The sequence below is a fragment of the Podarcis muralis genome, chromosome 6, assembly GCF_964188315.1.
Source record: "Podarcis muralis chromosome 6, rPodMur119.hap1.1, whole genome shotgun sequence".
NCBI classification, from domain to species: domain Eukaryota; kingdom Metazoa; phylum Chordata; class Lepidosauria; order Squamata; family Lacertidae; genus Podarcis; species Podarcis muralis.
In genome coordinates this window covers 34,342,698-34,361,127 of record NC_135660.1, presented here as the reverse complement: position 1 = coordinate 34,361,127, position 18,430 = coordinate 34,342,698, and the positions used below count along the sequence as shown (strand labels likewise).

Below are 18,430 nucleotides of genomic sequence, written 5' to 3'. Positions count from 1 at the left end.
TGGCCTAGGGTGTGGTTATTCATTTGTGGTTGGCTGTGGTGGTCTTTGTTTTCATGTGTGAGTGGGGTGCGTGGCACACCCTAAATTTCTGTGATTGCTTTAGACTTCTTTACACCTGGGCAGCAGGCATGAAAAAATAGCCAGATCCCCTCCCTTCTAGCCTCCCAAGGATACAATTTACAGCCAGCTTAAGTTAGGCCAAAGGAGCAAAAATAATTCATATTTCCTGTTCTTAAATGCACACCGTTCCTTTGAGCAGCCACAAAAACCTCAAGCTATCACATATCCTGTTTAACACACAACTGTGTAAAATATTTACTTCATTGTCAGGAAAAGCTCCAAATATGTTACAATTATATGTTGGTGTCAGAGCTGCCCTAGGTCCCAGCTCACAAAGGACCAACCCCAGTTCGTTGTTATATAAAACAGTCTTTATTGAAGCTCAGTTTAGCTTTTACATCCGCGGCGCGCAGCTCTACGTCTCAAACTCTAGACCGCCGAAGCTCCGTCTGAGTCTCCTCCCCCCCAGACACCAGTTTAAGACTCTAGCCTTGCTCCACCTCTTCCTTTGCTCTTTCCTCCTCTGGGTCCGCCTGTCCGCTGGGGTCTTGCCCTTCCTAGACTCTTCTGACGCTGAGTCCCCTGAGTCTTCCCCCTGCCTCCGGCGGGCTTTAGGACCTGGTTCCCAATCCGGGTTTTCTGCTGTCCCGCGTGCCTGTACATTCGAACTTGGTGCGCGCGCCCAGCCGGCCACCTTCCTCCTGACTGTTACACTGCTCCTGTCACTGCTTCCCCCTTCGGGGAGGCTAGCTGGGTCTGACCTCCCCTCCGTTCCCCCACTCTCCGATAGAGGCATGGTCAGCCCTGACTCCTCTTCCCTCCCTGCTGGAGGAGACGCTGGCCCTGACACATGGGACTCTTCCCCCCACTACGCTCTGGTGGGGAAGCTGGTCCTGATCTCCAGCTGCTGCTTTGGGAGTCCCCGCTGGCCCCTTGATTCTGGTGTCCCCCCCCGGGACCCCCCTTGCCCTGACCATCGGCGCCCCTTCCTGGGAATCTTCTGATTCGCTGGAGAGGCTCATGGAATCTCTCGGGTCACTGTCATTCTCCCCTCCGCTGCCCTCAGATTCTTCCCCTTCGCTCTCCATTTCCTCTCTCCCCTGTGCCTCTGCTCCTGAGCCCCTGACAGTTGGGTTTTTGTGTCATCTTACACTGTAAAATACCGTTTTTTTTCCTTTTATGAAAATGTTAAGCAAAACTGCCCCAGTTGCTCCCCTGCCAGGTAGTCCTGCAACTTTGCATTGTTACCAAGGTGTACAGTACTTTCATCTAGTGCAAATGACATTGAAGTGGAAATTGAAAAAGAAAAATGCTTTAAAGCTCATTTTGTAAGTATCCCAACAACATGTCAAACCTTGAAAATGAGGCTACAGACATTTGCTTTTGGGCACCTTAGCTCACTGCATACAGTACATTAAGTGTACAAAAATGTAGTGGCTAAGCTCAGCACGACACTCGCTTCAGCTCAGCTTGACAACTGCCCCGCTCTCTCTGCCTTGGGACCGATTACCAGGAATCACAGAGTTATTTCCTATGAGAACGTTGTACTTGAGTTCAGAATGCACAAGTATAGTATTGGTTTATTTAGAAAGGATGCTATGGGCAGGTATCTTGTACATGGGAATTGGAACCAAAATAAAAAGAATACCACATATATAGTCAACACACTTTTGACCGTCTTTTGCATTCACAATAAGGGTGGAGGTTTTTTGCACCTCTAAGCTTGCACTTTTTGGTTGAGTGTGGTCCTAAATTGCACCAGCAGCTATGAGTACAGAATCTTAAGATATTCGGTTTTCCAGATTGATTAATCCATAGTAAACCAAAGTGAAACTTCTGTGTGTGCTATTTTTCTAGAGAAAGAGGTGCTGAAACTCACTACAAATGCCTCCCTCGTTCTCTTAGAATGACTATGGTGGTCACCTGAGAGATGCCGAAACTGAGTTCGAGTGAGTTCCGGCTGGAAAAAAAAGCCCTAACTTTACACTTTAAATGTATGGTGTGTAGCTTTTTTTATTGCAAAAAACTCCAGCCCTAGTTCACAGATCTAAGACATGAACTCCGAATAGTATTCTGAATAGAAAGTTATATTTGGTGGAAGCCATTGTTGGCTTCATCCTGAAAATTCTTCTACTTAATTTTAAGAAAGCAGCATTGTCAAGGCTTGATCGCACGTCGTGATGTCTTCATTTTATATTTGCAGAAGTATAAAAAAAGTGGAAAAGTGAAATTTTTAGCAGTAATTGTCTCCCCGCAACCCCTATCAAATCCCCCGGGTTAGAAATCCTGCTTTTCATTTCTGCTGGGCTATCACATTTTCACTCCTGTCTGTTAATTCACGTGGCACTTCTTTGCTGCTGCTGCTGTTGTTATTATCTGATTCTAAATACTAATACCAACAGAAAATGGATCCACTATCAATATTGGCTCTGTTTTACATTCCTTTCAGAGAAGCTAGAATGAAGGTGATTGCTTCTATCGCCGTTTTATTTTCCTATAGCATCCTTAATCACTAGTAATGTCCTATAATGCCAACAGAGTTCTGACAGTAGGACTTCAATGCGTTGAAGATTCCCACTTTTCAGGACTAGAAGACTCGTGGTCCTGTCCAATTCTAGAATTTTATGCAAACTGTAAAGGAAGAACTATGCCATACTGTACAGACTGAAACATCAGTAAAATGACCAAACCCAGCACTGTATAAAATAGATTGTGTTGTTATATAGTTCCTTCTTAATGCCTTATTCAGCTGCAGCTGGGACCTGGCGCAGGCAGGCCAGGATCAGAAAGGCAATAGATGGGGTCAGAAATGGGCTGCAGGTAGAGTGGCCAGATGTAAAACAGGGCTTGGCTCCAGCAGCTTTAACACCTGTGCTGAAGAGGGAATTTCAGCAGATGCAGCTTGTCTGAGCTCCCCCTCCCCACACACCCTTGCATTGCATTGTTTTGTGGTGTTCTTCCAAATTATGGGAGGAGCTTCCGTGAGTTCCCTGTTGCAGAAGTTTATGGTTGCTTGTGGATGGTTGTGGGACTGGCAGCATGAAAGCAGGGTCTCTCCCGTCCTGGTGCTGTGTGGATTGCATGAAGAAGAATAGAATGGCTTTGTCTGTGGTAAACACAAAGCATGGCGTGTCTAGAGTTTGGTGTTTTGCTCCTTCCTGTGGTAAAAGTTTGGGCTTCTGTGCTCCTATCCAACCTGTTTACCTCATTTCCATTAGTGAAGAAACCCAAATGAGGAAGTTTCCTTGCACGCTGTGGAAACTGGTGGTCTGTGAGCTAATTTGGTTTCTGTGACTGCAGAGGCACCTTCCGATGAGCTTACCGTAATTCTGTATTTTTCCCCTGCCCTGCACCTGACTAGCGCATACAGAAAAGCTGATACAGCTCTTGCTCTCTCCTTCATCCTGACATAGGTTTGTAACATAAACTATTGTACAGCCCTAGGTCAGAGCTATCAGTTTTCAAATCACCAGCTCCTTAGTCATCCCGATTATGAAGGCAGATTTCGTGTTGATGTTGGTCTAAGCAGTTCTCTTGTAGATTAATTCTAAGCAACTTCTGTGGGCTGAAGTCCTTCAAAGAATAATTAACCAAAAGGACATTACGAATCATTATGTTTTATATCTTTTTCATTACAGGTTTTCTGGGGATACTATTGTCACTAAAATGGTGGTTCATTGCAAATGGATCTGATTTCTGCTGACTTCGCAACCTATTATCTAGTGACAGGTGTGCTACCTAAATCGCTGAATAGATCACTTTGGAATTTGTTCTTTGTATAGGATTTCAGCCAAACCTGCAAGCAGGCTTCGTTCTTCACCACTGTCATCAACCCCAGCAGTACTCTTTTTTTTTTAAGTGTGTCTTTCCAACACTGCAGTATTTATTACTAAATGCCAAAATGATCCATTCAGCACTTATGTCCCCCCACTGTATTAATATAATTAATGTCTAGATTAGAAATTTGTAAATGTATTTTAATGCATGAAAGCATTCTTATGATATTCTAAGCTTTTGTACCAACATATCGCTGCCAAAGAAAGCATAGGCATCCGTGTTGGTCCATAGTGGTGTGTTGGGGGAAAATCCACTGTAAAGCAGTTCCTTTATCACAACCAACCCAGAATGTGACAAAATTTTGAGAAAGCTGGAGAACCTGAAAATTTCCTTGCTACTTTGTGGCGTTTCAGTTGCCTGTGGGGTTGGGATATTACTTTTTAAGGAATGTTGCCAAATTCACCTTAGCAATGTGTGATGGGACCATTTGAGCAAATGTATGTATCTGGATTTAAATCTCAGCTGAGTTCCCATTAGTCGGAACAGAGCATCAAACTGCATGCTGTGCTCCCACTGTTAGTACAAGGGAACACCTTGTTTCCTTGCTCTGGGCTAGCACTACCCCCTGCTATTCCTTTCAGGTCCTGTCCCCCCCCCCCCCCCCATACATGTTTGCTAACAGAGGTGGCCCAAGACATTTTGGCATGTTTAGCAGAACATCCCCCATGATCGTAAAAACAGAATTTGCTTTCCTTCGGTAGTAGCTCTGAACCTGCCACCTGAACTGAGCCTCTTGTTTGCGTTGCCCAATGGCAGGGCCGGTCCTGATTAGAAGCAAAAACCACCCATCGAAACTGATCTGCACTAGATAGATTCAGAGCCGACCAAAATATTTATTGTCTTCGCTTACTATTATTGCTACCAGAATGGATGTCTCTCTGACAGATGACCGTGTAGGGGAAGGATTCTGTAGAAGCAAATGGAGGCCATTTCATAGCAGGAAGGTCTTGTCAGTAAAAACAACAACCCACCAAAGAGTTGTGTGGCACGTTATCAACTAACAGATTTATTGTGGCATGAACTTTTATGGTTGTGTCCATATCATCAGGTACAGGATTGGACAAAAGGAGCTCTCTTCTGCAAAAGCTTGTTCCACAATAAATCTTTTTATTTTTAGTCTTTAAGGTGCCACAAGGCTCTTTGTAGGTCATGGGGCAACAGACTGTGTTCCCACAGCCATTGCTAGTCCCTATATCTTGCTTTTATTGATTTATTTTCACACATTTAGGCTGCCTTTCAGTCCCTTAAGAGCTGCCATAATGCCTAATGAATCACGCTACCATAAAGGCACTCCCCAAAAGAAAATGCCAAAAATTGACAGATTTACACTGCAAACTTAAATCAGCTGCTATTTTAACTGCTTTGGCTTATCTCAGCGAATCCTGGAAATCATAATCTCATGAGTATACAGATAATTTCCTGTTAAGAGATCTGCTGCCACCACCATCTGCTGCCACCAATAAATATATAATATTCTCTATTTCAGAAGTTAAGGCTTTGAGTGCTGTTGCAGGCATGGAAGATTCCCAAGGTTTGAAGAAATACAAAAAGAAGACGAAAAGTATTAGGGGGGAAATCCTCAGGAGGGACCCACCCCCACAGCCCACTGAGCATGCTCCGTGACTGTGGAATGCTGACTGACTGTTGGAAGGGACTTTGAAATGGAGTTGCTGAAATCCTGAACAGCAGCACTTGCTTGAACACCTGAAGCCAAATTTGTGGACTGGAGGATGGGATGAAGGCAGGAATGTGCCTGTAAGCCCCACTACCACACTCTGTGCTTGTGGGTCCTCCTGCTCATTATTTGACCTTCCCTATGTTGTAGTGGTCCCATCACCTCCTGGCAAATAGAAGGGGAAGAAATGGAGGCAGTGAGAGATTTTACTTTCTTGGGCTCCATGATCACTGCAGATGGTGGCAGCAGCCACGAAATTAAAAGACGCCTGCTTCTTGGGAGAAAAGCAGTGACAAACCTAGACAGCATCTTAAAAAGCAGAGGCATCACCTTGCCAACAAAGGTCTGTATAGTTAAGGCTAATGGTTTTCCCAGTAGTGATGTATGGAAGTGAGAGCTGGACCATAAAGAAGGCTGATCGCCGAAGAATTGATGCTTTTGAATTATGGTGCTGGAGGAGACTCTTGAGAGTCCCATGGACTGCGAGATCAAACCTATCCATTCTTAAGGCAATGAGCCCTGAGTGCTCACTGGAAGGACAGATCCTGAAGCTGAGGCTCCAATACTTTGGCCACCTCATGAGAAGAGAAGACTCCCTGGAAAAGACCCTGATGTTGGGAAAGATGGAGGGCACAAGGAGAAGGGGACGACAGAGGACGAGATGGTTGGACCGTGTTCTTGAAGCTACCAGCATGAGTTTGACCAAACTGTGGGAGGCAGTAGAAGACAGGAGTGCCTGGCATGCTCTGGTCCATGGGGTCACGAAGAGTCGGACACGACTAAACAACAACAACAACAACAATTTTGTAGTGGGCTTGTACGAACCCTCCATGCAAATGGGGATCCTGCTTTTTCAGGGTTGCCTGTGTGCAGGGTCCAAGCCTCCTGCAGTCTTTCCCCACTCAACATGGGGGAAAGGTTGGCAAGCGGGCAGCAGAGTGCAAACTGGGATGTTTAAGTCAGGGCTTGCACTGCCTTGCCCTCTATCTATGAATTTTGCATTTTCGTGTTCAGGCAAATGGTGTGAACACAGCTTTTTGTTGTAGCTTCTGCTTGTAAGCCAGTTAATCAATGATGTGCTGCCCTTTAATGGTCCTCCTAGATATGACTCCTAAGGCTGCCTGCCTCACATTGCCTAATGGTAAGGTCTAGCACATCCCTGCTCAAAACGACCTCTTTGCAATGTAATGAGAATTCTAATTCGACACGCTTCAGCTTAATTTTCAGTTTGAATTAATTGCTTATTTTTAAGAAATACGTTGAGCTCGGACTTGTGAGGAAGCAGGGGTGCATAATGAAAAAGCTGGCTTCTTGTTTGAATGGACAGAGTCGGTTCTGTACTGATACCTGACATTAATGATAGCATTGGCTTTCGTGTCCCATTTGGTAGGTGGTGATAAGCGTGCAGGTAACTTGCAACTTAGGTGCATTTAAATTAAACTCACCTTAATTTAGGTGCTTGGCGGCTGGCGCACAAATTAAATGTGTGCAAGGCAGAGAGCTTAAAAGCTCTTTCACTGCTTACCAGGCTCTGGGAGGCTCTCTTAAGATCTCAGGGGGACAGAGAGCTTAAAATCTCTTCATTTTGCGTGGCGGCTCAAGCCTACCTGGTGCACCAGTTTCAGAAAAGTAGGTATGTTTACATGGAAGCGGTTCCAGGGTTGTTTTGACTATACACGATCTTGTCTTTACATGCAATCCCCAAAGTGTACCCCATACACAAGTTGTGAGTTACCTGTTATGTGTATTCCCACAATGCTCTGATCTCACAATAAGGAAGGCTTAGAGGGATGGTGTCCTCTAACTCGTTGGTGCTTGAACTTTCTTTAATGAAGTTGTTCATCTTAGGCTGTGGAGTGGCTGCAGGTGACACCCAAGGAAGTGGAAGATCAGTCAAGTTGCAGGGAACAGGGAGGATGTGCAGGATTAGTGCTTCTAGTGGTTGTCCTGCTGCTCTCAGAAAAATCTGTTTGTGGCCTGGATTATACGTTATGCCTGGGGCAAAGTGTGCAGTACTTTTAAAATATGACAATAAATCCTGAAAATGGTTGCCAAAAATGACTAAAAGGATACTGCAAAGTTCATGCTATAGCTTTATTTATGGCCGCGTTATTAATTACCATTTCCTCACTCTCATAGAGAAAGGGTTTTTGTGTACTGTACGCTGTTACTTGGCTACCTAGGTTTGCTTTCTTACCTTTCTACATTTTTTTGGTTAGCGAAGAAGCCTCTTGAAATGAGCATTGGAATGTATAATGAAAAGAGGAACAGGGAAAGTGCAGACTTTGAAAAGCCTAGCATTTCTTTGCTTAAATGAAGATCCATGTTCGCTTTGCCTACTTGATTAACTGCGGTACTAATTACAACATTGTAATGGGATGTTACATTAGGAGCTTGCAAATTGATTCAGTTGAATTGTTGCTATTTAGGTTTCTATTTTGCCTTCTCCCTATGAGCAAAAGGAAGCACACAGAACACCCAATTAAACATTTAAACATGTGTTCATAAACCCCACTTCAATTTTTCTCCACTTCAGTGGACTGTTTTTAAAATTTGAAGTTTGCTTCAAACTGGTTCTCCATAAACCGAGTGTGTGAGAGCTCTCTTCTGTACACAAATATGCTGTTGGACTCCCCTCAGCCGCAGCTAGCATGGCCCGGTGATTAGGAATGTTGGGACATGTAGTTCTAACACAAATGGACCATCCATCACAGGTTCCCCATCCTTGCATTAAATTCTCCTATCTGATTCTTTAATTATTTCCCATGGATACAGTGCAATAGGCAACAAGTATCCCTATGTATCAAGCACATCAGCAAAAAGGTCCACAAATACGAAAATATACACCACACAATGCATAAAAAGAGATTATGAACACAATATAAATAGGACAATAATACTACAAACCAGCATATTATAGATCCATTTCAACCATTAAGCTTTTTTCCAAAGATATTCTGATTAGTTCTGATTCCTTGGGAAAGGTTTTCTAAATAATCTTATTTGGGAAATGTGCCCAATTGATTCTTGTTGTGCTTGGGCGGCTGATGATTTTTTACCTGAGCAATTATATTTTTTTCTGAGAGGCTGTTTTTCAATATGCAGGTTGAATTATTATTATTATTATTATTATTATTATTATTATTATTATTATTTTACAAACATTGGTCATTTGCCCTTTTGTCTGGCTTTGCCTTGTTTTGGGAAGAGGAATTATTGGGATACATTCCCCAAATATGATGGGGAAAGGTTTTCTTTTTATATATATAAAAAAAGGACTGTTACATGCTTAGACACACAAAATAAATAGTGGGAATGATCCTGCCAAAGTTAAGCATTTTTCAGTCCAAGCAATTTCAGAGAGAAATTGTTTAATTCTGTTTGTTTAATTTTGGCTGGGTTTTACCTAAGATTTTTAAAATTTATTTTTTAGGGGAGGTCTGTACCGATGGTAGGAACCAAATTATTTCCTTGAAGGCTTTAAACAACATTCAAGACATGGGGCAGAAGACATCTTTAAGTACAACTAAACGAAGAAAACCTTTGATTACTTTTGGAGTGTTTGATCTTATAATCCGTACAGTAAATGAAAAAGACAGAGTTTCAGTAATGACAGGGTTTTCAGCCTAATGTTACATGTGTGATCTTCATGATAGCCCCTCTCACAAGAAAACGCTCACAACTAGCTTCAGTTCTAAGAGCCAAAAAAATTTTAAATAGCAAAGGAATTTGTAAAACTACTGTGTGGGATACACTAGAATCTCATGTTGCAGGAAAACCCCTTAAGTATGTGCAAATGAATTTCTGCACATTCATTTCCTTGTCACCATTGTTTCCTTTTAACCTGTGCCTTTGTTCAATGTCAAACTTTACGTTGGCATGCTCTTTGAGGCAGAGAAATATTATTTAAAGTACCATGGGCACTGATGGAGAATATGCATCAATTAAGTAACGATAGTAGTACTGGTGCATATTCTCCATCAGTGCCCATGGTAGTAGTACTGGTAGGGATGCGGGTGGCGCTGTGGGTTAAACCACAGAGCCTAGGAATTGCCAATCGGAAGGTCGGCGGTTCGAATCCCCGCAACGGGGTGAGCTCCCGTTGCTCGGTCCCTGCTCCTGCCAACCTAGCAATTCGAAAGCACATCAAAGTGCAAGTAGATAAATAGGTACCGCCCCGGCGGGAAGGTAAACGGCGTTTCCGTGCGCTGCTCTGGTTTGCCAGAAGTGGCTTAGTCATGGTGGCCACATGACCCGGAAGCTGTACACCGGCTCCCTCGGCCATTAAAGCGAGATGAGCGCCGCAACCCCAGAGTCGGTCACGACTGGACCTAATGGTTGGGGGTCCCTTTACCTTTTAGTAGTACTGGTTATGACTTCAGTACTGCTTAAGAGCTGCCTTCAAGGTTTTTTTTTACCTTGTAGACTCCTGGTATTGTTAGGAATATGCTGTGCCAAGTTTTATCAAGTTGTTTCAGGCTTCTCTATCTATCTCTATCCTCTGTCTCTCTTTAAGCCTATGAAATCTAATAAAGAACTTTGTGATTATGGAATCACTGTTGTTAGGGACAAAAAAACCCAGGCATTGAGAGTCTTCTCAATGACTGAACCAGAGTTTGTTTGTTGGTTGGTTGGTTGGTTGGTTTAATTGTTTGTTTTATTAAATTTATATACTTCCCTTCATCCAAGGAACACAGAAAGGTTTGTGAAACACCTTGCTCTGTGAGATCCATTTAGCCCCCTCTCTTCCTATTTTTAAAAGATGTTTGAACTTTCCTGTTCTAGCAAGCATTTCTTTTGTCAGGTGGATAGATTTTATATGGCAGATCCTCATTTTAGGACCTTTAAATCTGCCCAACCTTGCCCTGTTTTTATGCTGCTTTACTGATTTTATAGGATTGTTTAGTTTTGAATCAACACCAGCCGCTGCGAGTGATACAAATGCATTGAAAGGGGCAGGGCAGATGTTTTCTACATAAATTACCCCTCCGAGAAAACTGGATACATTTTAAATATATATATATATATCTTAAAACCACTTTTAAGGGTTAGTTAATGGAGCGAGATCTTCAGCTTTAATTCATTTTAAATAGGGAATCTTTTAAAAATATGGTTCTTGTAGAGATACTATATGTGTTTCTTTTTATTCATAAGGTTTATACGCTGCCTTTCCTCTTAATGGGCTTGAATCATTGTGCGTGTTCTCTATTTTATTCTCAGCAGCCCCAAACGGTATGTGATCCAATGGCCCTAAGCCATCCAGTGAGGCTTGCAGCTGAATAGGGATTTGAACCTGGTGCTCCCAATCTTAGGCAAGGACAATAAATTCTAACCCACATCTGATTTCCCCCCACCCTCCCACACCAAATTTTGAGGTGTGCACAGGGTCACATTGTTTAGGAATATAATAAGCTACCTTATACAGCAGGGGTGGGCAAGGTTTACCAGCCATGGGCCTGATCACTCCCATAGAGATTGTCTGTGGGCTGGACTGGCACAGTGCGGCGCTGGAAATTACTTCTGCACATGCCCAGATGCTGAAAATCACACCTGCGCAAAAGCAATTTTCGGCATCTGGATGTGCACAGACACAATTTTCGATATCTGTGCATGCGCAGATGCAATTTCTGGCGCCGCTCAGCAAGTCCCTGTGCCATGCTGTGCTGGTTTAGCGCAGCGCATGGGGGACTTGCCGAGCAGGCAGCCCGGTTCGGGGGTGGCTTGTGGGCCAATAAAACAGTCTTCGTGGGACACATCTGGTCCATGGGCTGCACATTGCCGACCCCTGTTATACAGAGTCAGACCCATTCGCTCTGTGGTTTAACCCACAGCACCACCCGCGTCCCTCCAACATATATAAAAACATAATAAAACATCAAACGTTAAAAACTTCCTGATACAAGGCTGCCTGCAGATCTTTTCTGAATGTTGTATAGTTGTTTATCTCCTTGACATCTGATGAGAGGGCTTTCGACAGGGAGGGCTCCACTTACGAGCTATAATTCAAATAATTAGAGCCGTATTTTAAAACAAAATACAGGGGTTTTAAAGCTTAATATGTGACTTGGTAATAGAAACATTGCCACAGACATCAATAACCAGATTGTAATTATTTACAGAGAAACAGAACTTCTTCAAATAGAGTAGGTCAATAAGAAATTTCCATCACTTCGTGTTCTTCAGAAGTGCCTTTATTTAAAACAAAGTTATCAGAGCCTATGTTGTCTGATAACAACCTTTTACCTCACTTCATTTCTCTGGAAATTGGGCAAGAGATGGGGTGCTTGCTTTATATTTACACAATACTAGGAATCAGTCTGAGATGGCTGAAAGCAAAAAAGAACATATAATTAGCGGGTCTTGTTTCAGTCATTTCTTCTTGGGATAAGGAAATGCAAACAATGGAAAGCTTTGGTGGTTTGTAAAGTTGCCACTGACGTGACTACCTGGGGCAAGTAAGAACGATCTATGTTAGATTTCTCTCTCTCTACAAATTCATAAAAATCTGCCACAAATGATTAACAGAGGTATTCTTAGGCAGGTGTGTGCAGCGAAAATGTGTTCTCATATGTGGGTTTGCTTGTGAGGCTGTTATATTTTTACAGCAAGCCCATAGTGATCTCAGGCGGGGTTCTCAGAGGACACCTATGTTGGTCTTTGTTTTCTTCTTCTTCCAAGGCCTTCTCTTGGCTTCCAGAATTTCAAGAGTGACACTTGGGAATTTTGTTCTAGTGTGACAACTGGCAGTTGGTAACTGGACATTTATTGTTGGATCAGTTGCAAATCCATAAAAGGGCATCCTCTCTTGTCCCTATCACGACAAAACTTCCTATTTTCCCCCCTTCCCCCTCTTTCGCTTCTGAATCTTCGACTAAACGGCCTTGTCAAAGGGCTTAATTGAAAAGTCCAAGCACACAGTATCAACCCTGATCTCCCTTATGCAAGATAAACAGGAGAATAGCCTCATTCCTGGTTCCAGTGTAAGTGGAAAAGGAGCTTAAATTAGATTTAAAATGAACTATGTACTGAATACAAGTTTTCAATCTGCTGTGGCAAGCAACTATAAATTACTCACCAGTAAGTCCAATGATGGAGCTTTACAGCCCTCTCCTGCCCCCCCCCTCCACTCTGCGCAAATAGACCTATTTCTGAACAGCAAGGAATTGTCTGGGGCCAGAGACGTTGGGTCTCTTACGATCGAAACCAACCTATAAGATTTGGGCTTGTTTCTCTTCCATTTGTAAAAGCAGGATAATTCGTTAACAAGAACAAAATGAAAGCCTGGTGAAACATGACACAAATGCTTCTTTTCACTGAAGTGTAAAAGGAAAGTGAGAAGAAATTAAGTACTGAAATAGTAAGTTCCCTTGACAGACAGAGCAGCTCTAAACTGCTTGCCTCGTCACACCCTTTCACAGATCATAGCATGGAACCAACATGATTACTGGGACTGGAAGCCTGACAGTCTCTAAATAGGTGGCATTACATTTTGCCTTCAAATCAATAGCAGCAACAACAAAAGTGATGGTAGCAACAATACAATTTTACTGGAGCCAGAGTTCCAGGTAGCCATGATAAAATTTCACATTTTATTATACTGCATTATCTGGGTCCCTTTCAAGCTACTGTTAAAAGCAATCAACAATCAGTTCTTCATTCCTCTGAGACAGACACTTGATAAAAGGGAAATTTCAACACATATCCTTTCATGAACTCCCTTGTAGTGGGGTTTGAGGCAGGCCTACAATCCACAAACTGTTGCCTCTTTCATGTAATACGGACCGGATGTAAGATATTGTTGAATCCATTGTGTATCCAAAATACGACTAACTTCGTTTAGTTTTGGAGAAAGTTGTTCTGACTTTCATAAACCCATTCACTTGAAAGCTGGTACTTGTTTGTATTCTCATTTGTGTATCTTTTGTACATCACAACTAATGCTCCTGAAATGAGTGGTTGCAATACAGAATCATGGCTCAAGGCTGCGGTTGTCATATGCAAGTTGTTTTAGAAAGTGTTAGATCAACTAAGCTCTTTTTATACAAATTGGGTTGTAGAAGATGATACGGCTGCATTAGGTATAGCTGTGGTGAGGGTTGTCTGTCTGTGTACAGTTGTACCCTTGGCATATGCCCTTGCTCATTCTGTCTGGTGACTCAGCTGGTGAGAGCCACTTGTCGTGCTTCCTGGCATGCTAGAAATTTTCATCTGAAAATAAGACATCACACGGCGCAGAGTCAAATGTGCATGGTTCATGTGATGAAAATTCAGACAGCCCTATCATCTATCATGGGTTATAACCAACTGAACTAGATTAAGGCTAGACCCATTGAAATTAATGTACCAAGCTAGTTGTGCCCGTGATTTTCAATAGGTTTACTCTGAGTAGAACTAACACTGGACACCAGTTGATTTTAGTGGTTTTGGATTGTACCCAGAGTCCAAAAGTGTCTCTCAATTATAAACGGCAACATCAGAATTAAGAAAAAAGCTTTTAAAAACCAATAATGCAGTGATCAAATGATTTTATAAGTAAATAAGACAGAACATGCTGCCTGGTACTTCTTGTCATATCACCTGAAGTGCTTCTTCACACTCACAGATTCATGATCTGCCATGATCATGTAAACTGTGCAAGTAGCATGCAAGTTATAACAGACTGAGCAATTGGGGGTGTCTTTTTCATTCATGAGACATTTTCAAGGCTCTTGCTTATTCGGAAGATGTTGTTGAAATGTTGATTCTTGCTCAGTAGAATCACAGAGCTAGCGGGTGTCCTGGCAACCTCTGGGATCAACTCTGTCTCCTCAGGCACCAGTATTTTATGCCTAAACCATGCCAGTGGGTGCCTGTTGATTCTTGTCTTGGAAGCCTCCATGGAAAGGGAATCCATAACCTAAGGAGCTTGTTTCATTCCTTAGGTGTTCTCCATTTCCAGCACTGGCTGCAAGCCAGATGGCCCTGGTAGCTTCATAAGCAGGGCCTGATGGAGACACCCAGCCCCAGTTACTTGTTCTGAGCATCTGATAATCAGAGCAGAATTGTCTCCGAACACAAAAGCTTCATTTTCAGTTGTTTTGGCTAAGAACTCTTAACCGACGTGACTTCCATGAGCGTGTCTAGTCATCTAAAAGCCGGCTAAGCCGAGGGCCATCGGTCTATCTTGTAGTAATGAATCCCTTTAATTACTTGTGTGTTTTGTAAATAATACAGCTCATCAGATTCGCTGGATGATCCCAAGCTCAGGTCATGGCATCTATAGGCAGGACTGCAAGAAGGGTCCATCTGAAACCCTAGAGAGCCTCTGCAAGTCACTAAACTAAACACACTAAACTAGATGGACCAATGGTTTGACTCTTTATAAGGCAGCTTCTTACCTAACCTCTTAAGATTTGCTTTATAGCAGGGGTCAGCAAACTTTTTCCGCAGGGGGCTGGTCCACTGTCCCTCAGACCTTGTGGGGGGCCAGACTATATTTTTTTTGGTGGCGCGGAGAACAAATTCTTATGCCCCACAAATAACCCAGAGATGCATTTTAAATAAAAGGACACATTCTACTCATGTAAAAACACGTGATTCCTGAACTGTCTGTGGGCTGGATTTAGAAGGCGATTGGGCTGAATCCAGCCCCCGGGCCTTAGTTTGCCTACCCATACTTTATAGGGAAACTTCCCCAGCCCCATTGGTCTTCGTTATCCTGTACCTTTTCTAGTTCCACAATATCCTTTTTTGAGTCTGGGTGACCAACCACATCCAAAGTAAATGTATTCTAAGCCTTAGCTCAACTTTTCCCAACTTGCTGCTTTTCATGTACTTGGGACTACAAGTCCCATCATCCTTGACCATTGACCATGCTGACTGGGACTGGTGAGAGTCGTCATTCAAAACTTCTGGAGGGTAGCAAGTAGGCGAAGTCTCCATTAGTGCACCATAGATTTACGAAGGAACATTCAGATATGAAATGGTGGCAGCTAATGTACAGTGATGAAAAGCAATAAAATAATCTCTGGATCTTTCTATTTAAAAGTTGGTGAGCAGAGATGAAAGGCATGCAATAGAGAAACCAATAATTTCTAAAGAGAGAGAGAGAGAGATCGTTTATCTAGTGAACAAGTTGTTCACTTTAAATCTTTCTATTTAAAAGTTGGTGAACAGAGATGAAAGGCATGCAATAGAGAAACCAATAATTTCTAAAGAGAGAGAGAGAGAGATCGTTTATCTAGTGAACAAGTTGTTCACTTTAAATCTTTCTATGTTATAATTGCATCAGTTTGTAAACAATGATAAAAGGACTGTACCAAGTTAGTAAATGATTCTTCTTTTCTTAGTAGAACTTTTCATTTTGCCTCCACTTTAGACCATGGGTCATAAAGACGTATGCCTCTTAGACTACTCTCATTAAGAGTTAATTTCGCACTCTTAGGTAGGAATCCTGGGAACTGGTATTGATTACTGAGAGTTCTTTGTTGCAATTTCCTGGTTTCAGCTAACATAGATGCCACTATACACAGCTATTTTAATCACAGTTCTCTTTTGGGAGAGGTCTGGTCTCTTAATTCTCAGCATATTGCCTCTAGTATGCTTTTGTCAATACAACTAATTTTCAAATGTGGATTTTATTGCATGGTATGCTAGTATGTCCTGTTGTTTTCTCTGTTTCTTTACTGCGTGGGGACATGTTTCTTGCTATATGTTTTTCTTTTTAAAATATCATTGATGTCTGATTTGTATTGTGCAATCTGTCATTGTTCGTTTGTTTGATTGTATTATAAAATCTCAATAAAGGAGCAAGGGACTTAAACCCCCCCCCCCAAAAAAAACATGATAGTTAATTTGGTAAGCGTTTAAGGATCTTGGGCCCAGGATACCATAAGGATCTCCTGTGCCCATATATCCCAGATAATATGGAAGAGGTGTTGTTGTTTTTTGACTCCATGGGGTCCCATTTTAAACATTTAGAACTGCATATTCTTCCATACTCTACTTTCTTTTATATCTATCCATATTGTCTATGATAATTGTAACACCAGAAATGAAATCAAAATCCTGCTAATGTTTCCAGCTGCTTACAGGGGTCTCCTAAATAACTTATAAATTTCTTTTATGAAGTTTTTGGCCTCTTGGTTTCTGAGTTTTCAGGTAGGTTTTGCCATCTCGGCATAGTCCATCAGCTTGGTTTGCCATTCCTCTCTGGTAGGGACTTTGTCTTCTTTCCAACTTTGGGCTAGTAACATCCGGGCGGCGGCTGTTCCATACATGAAAAGTATTTTCTGCTCCTTTGGAATATTGGTACCTGTAATTCCTAATAAAAAGGCTTCTGGTTTCTAAACAAAGGTTATTTTAAACACACACACCCCATTTCATTATATATCATCTCCCAGAAAGCTTTCATTACCTTACAAGTCCACCACATATGATAGAAGGTACCTTCTTTTTCTTTACTTTTCCAGCAGATATTTGTACTTGTCCTATACATTTTTGTCAACTTAGTAGGAGTCATTTTCATGTAGTTTTCTTTCAGTGTATAACATCCTGTAGATTTCACGTCTGTTTTCCATAACCTTTCCCAATCTGCCACCTGGATATTATGTCCCAAATATTTTGCCCAGTGTATCATTCCCAACTTGACCTGTTCATCTTTTGTGTGCCATTCTAAGAGCAAACTATATTTTCAACAATAATTTAGCATTATTTTCTAACAAATCTTTTTGAAATCTTGATATCTCACGACTAAAACCTTTGTTCTTATCTGTCTTAAAAATATCATTTAGTTGGTGAAACTGTAACCTATTAGTTGTCCCCTGTGTTAAAGAGGCCTCAACTAAAAGTCATACATTTAGTGCCTCCAGCCCTATGCTGTGGAACAGTCCTCCACAAAACATTCAGCAGGCACTCTCACTTTTGACTTTCAGCCATCTCTTGAAGACCTTTTTTTTCTGACAAGACTTTGCTGACCTTTTAAAATTTTATTTCTGATTAGCCAGTTACTTGTATTTTTTTTTAAAAAAGATATTTATTAAAGTTTTCAAAATGTTACAAAAAGAAAAAAGAAAAAGAGAAAATACAAAGTAAAAACAGTTAAAAACAATTCAATCTTTCCGTATCTTATCTTTCCTTTGCTTGTTCCCCAGACCTCCTCACACCTCCCTTTTTTGTATTCCAGTTCAATTAGTTGGTTCAGCAAATCCTTTCCCTCTTGGTTTTTATCCTAATCTTTAATCTTAATATATTATAACTTTAGATTATCACCTGTTAACAATCCATTTTTACACATTCCTTTATGACATTACTGCAAAAAACCACTTAACTTCAATCCAGTATTTTTTTTTCCATTTTTTAAATTGGTGTTTTATGTCTTAACATTGTACATGATGATGTCATAATATAACATGATATGGCGGTATAGATAGATAGATAGATTGATTGATTGATTGATTGGGTGGGTGTTCAGTGTCTATTACTGGTCTTGAACTGGTGGGATGGGACCCACTAGTGGTAGGGAACCACTAGTGGATCACGGCCTGATGTAAGGTGGATCTCAGTGAGCACTATATGGCTTGTGAAACATGGACCACTTATAAACGCCATCTCCAACTCCTCAAAAGATTCCATCAACGGTGTCTCCGAAAATTTTTACACATCACTTGGGAAGACAGGCGAATTAATACCAGTGTACTGGAAGAAGCAAAGATCACCAGTGGTGAAGCAATGATTCTTCAACATCAACTTCGTTGCATGGTCATGTTGTGCGGATGCCTGATGATCATCTTCCAAAGCAACTACTCTATTTCGAACTTAAAAATGGAAAGCGTAATGCTGGTGGTCAACAAAAGAGGTTTAAAGACTGTCTCAAGGTAA

At 41.8% G+C, this 18,430-nt stretch overlaps 1 protein-coding gene and 1 long non-coding RNA gene across 4 annotated transcripts in view; both read left to right on the top strand.

The window, feature by feature from the left end:
* ST6GAL1 (ST6 beta-galactoside alpha-2,6-sialyltransferase 1) overlaps nucleotides 1–18,430 on the top strand; it is a 71,225-nt gene that overhangs the window by 4,479 nt on the left and 48,316 nt on the right. The gene's annotated exons all lie outside the window — the stretch shown is intronic.
* LOC144327972 (uncharacterized) lies at nucleotides 1,195–17,660 on the top strand. Its single transcript, XR_013393157.1, has 2 exons — nucleotides 1,195–2,525; nucleotides 2,561–17,660. It is a non-coding gene; the product is annotated as an uncharacterized LOC144327972 (long non-coding RNA).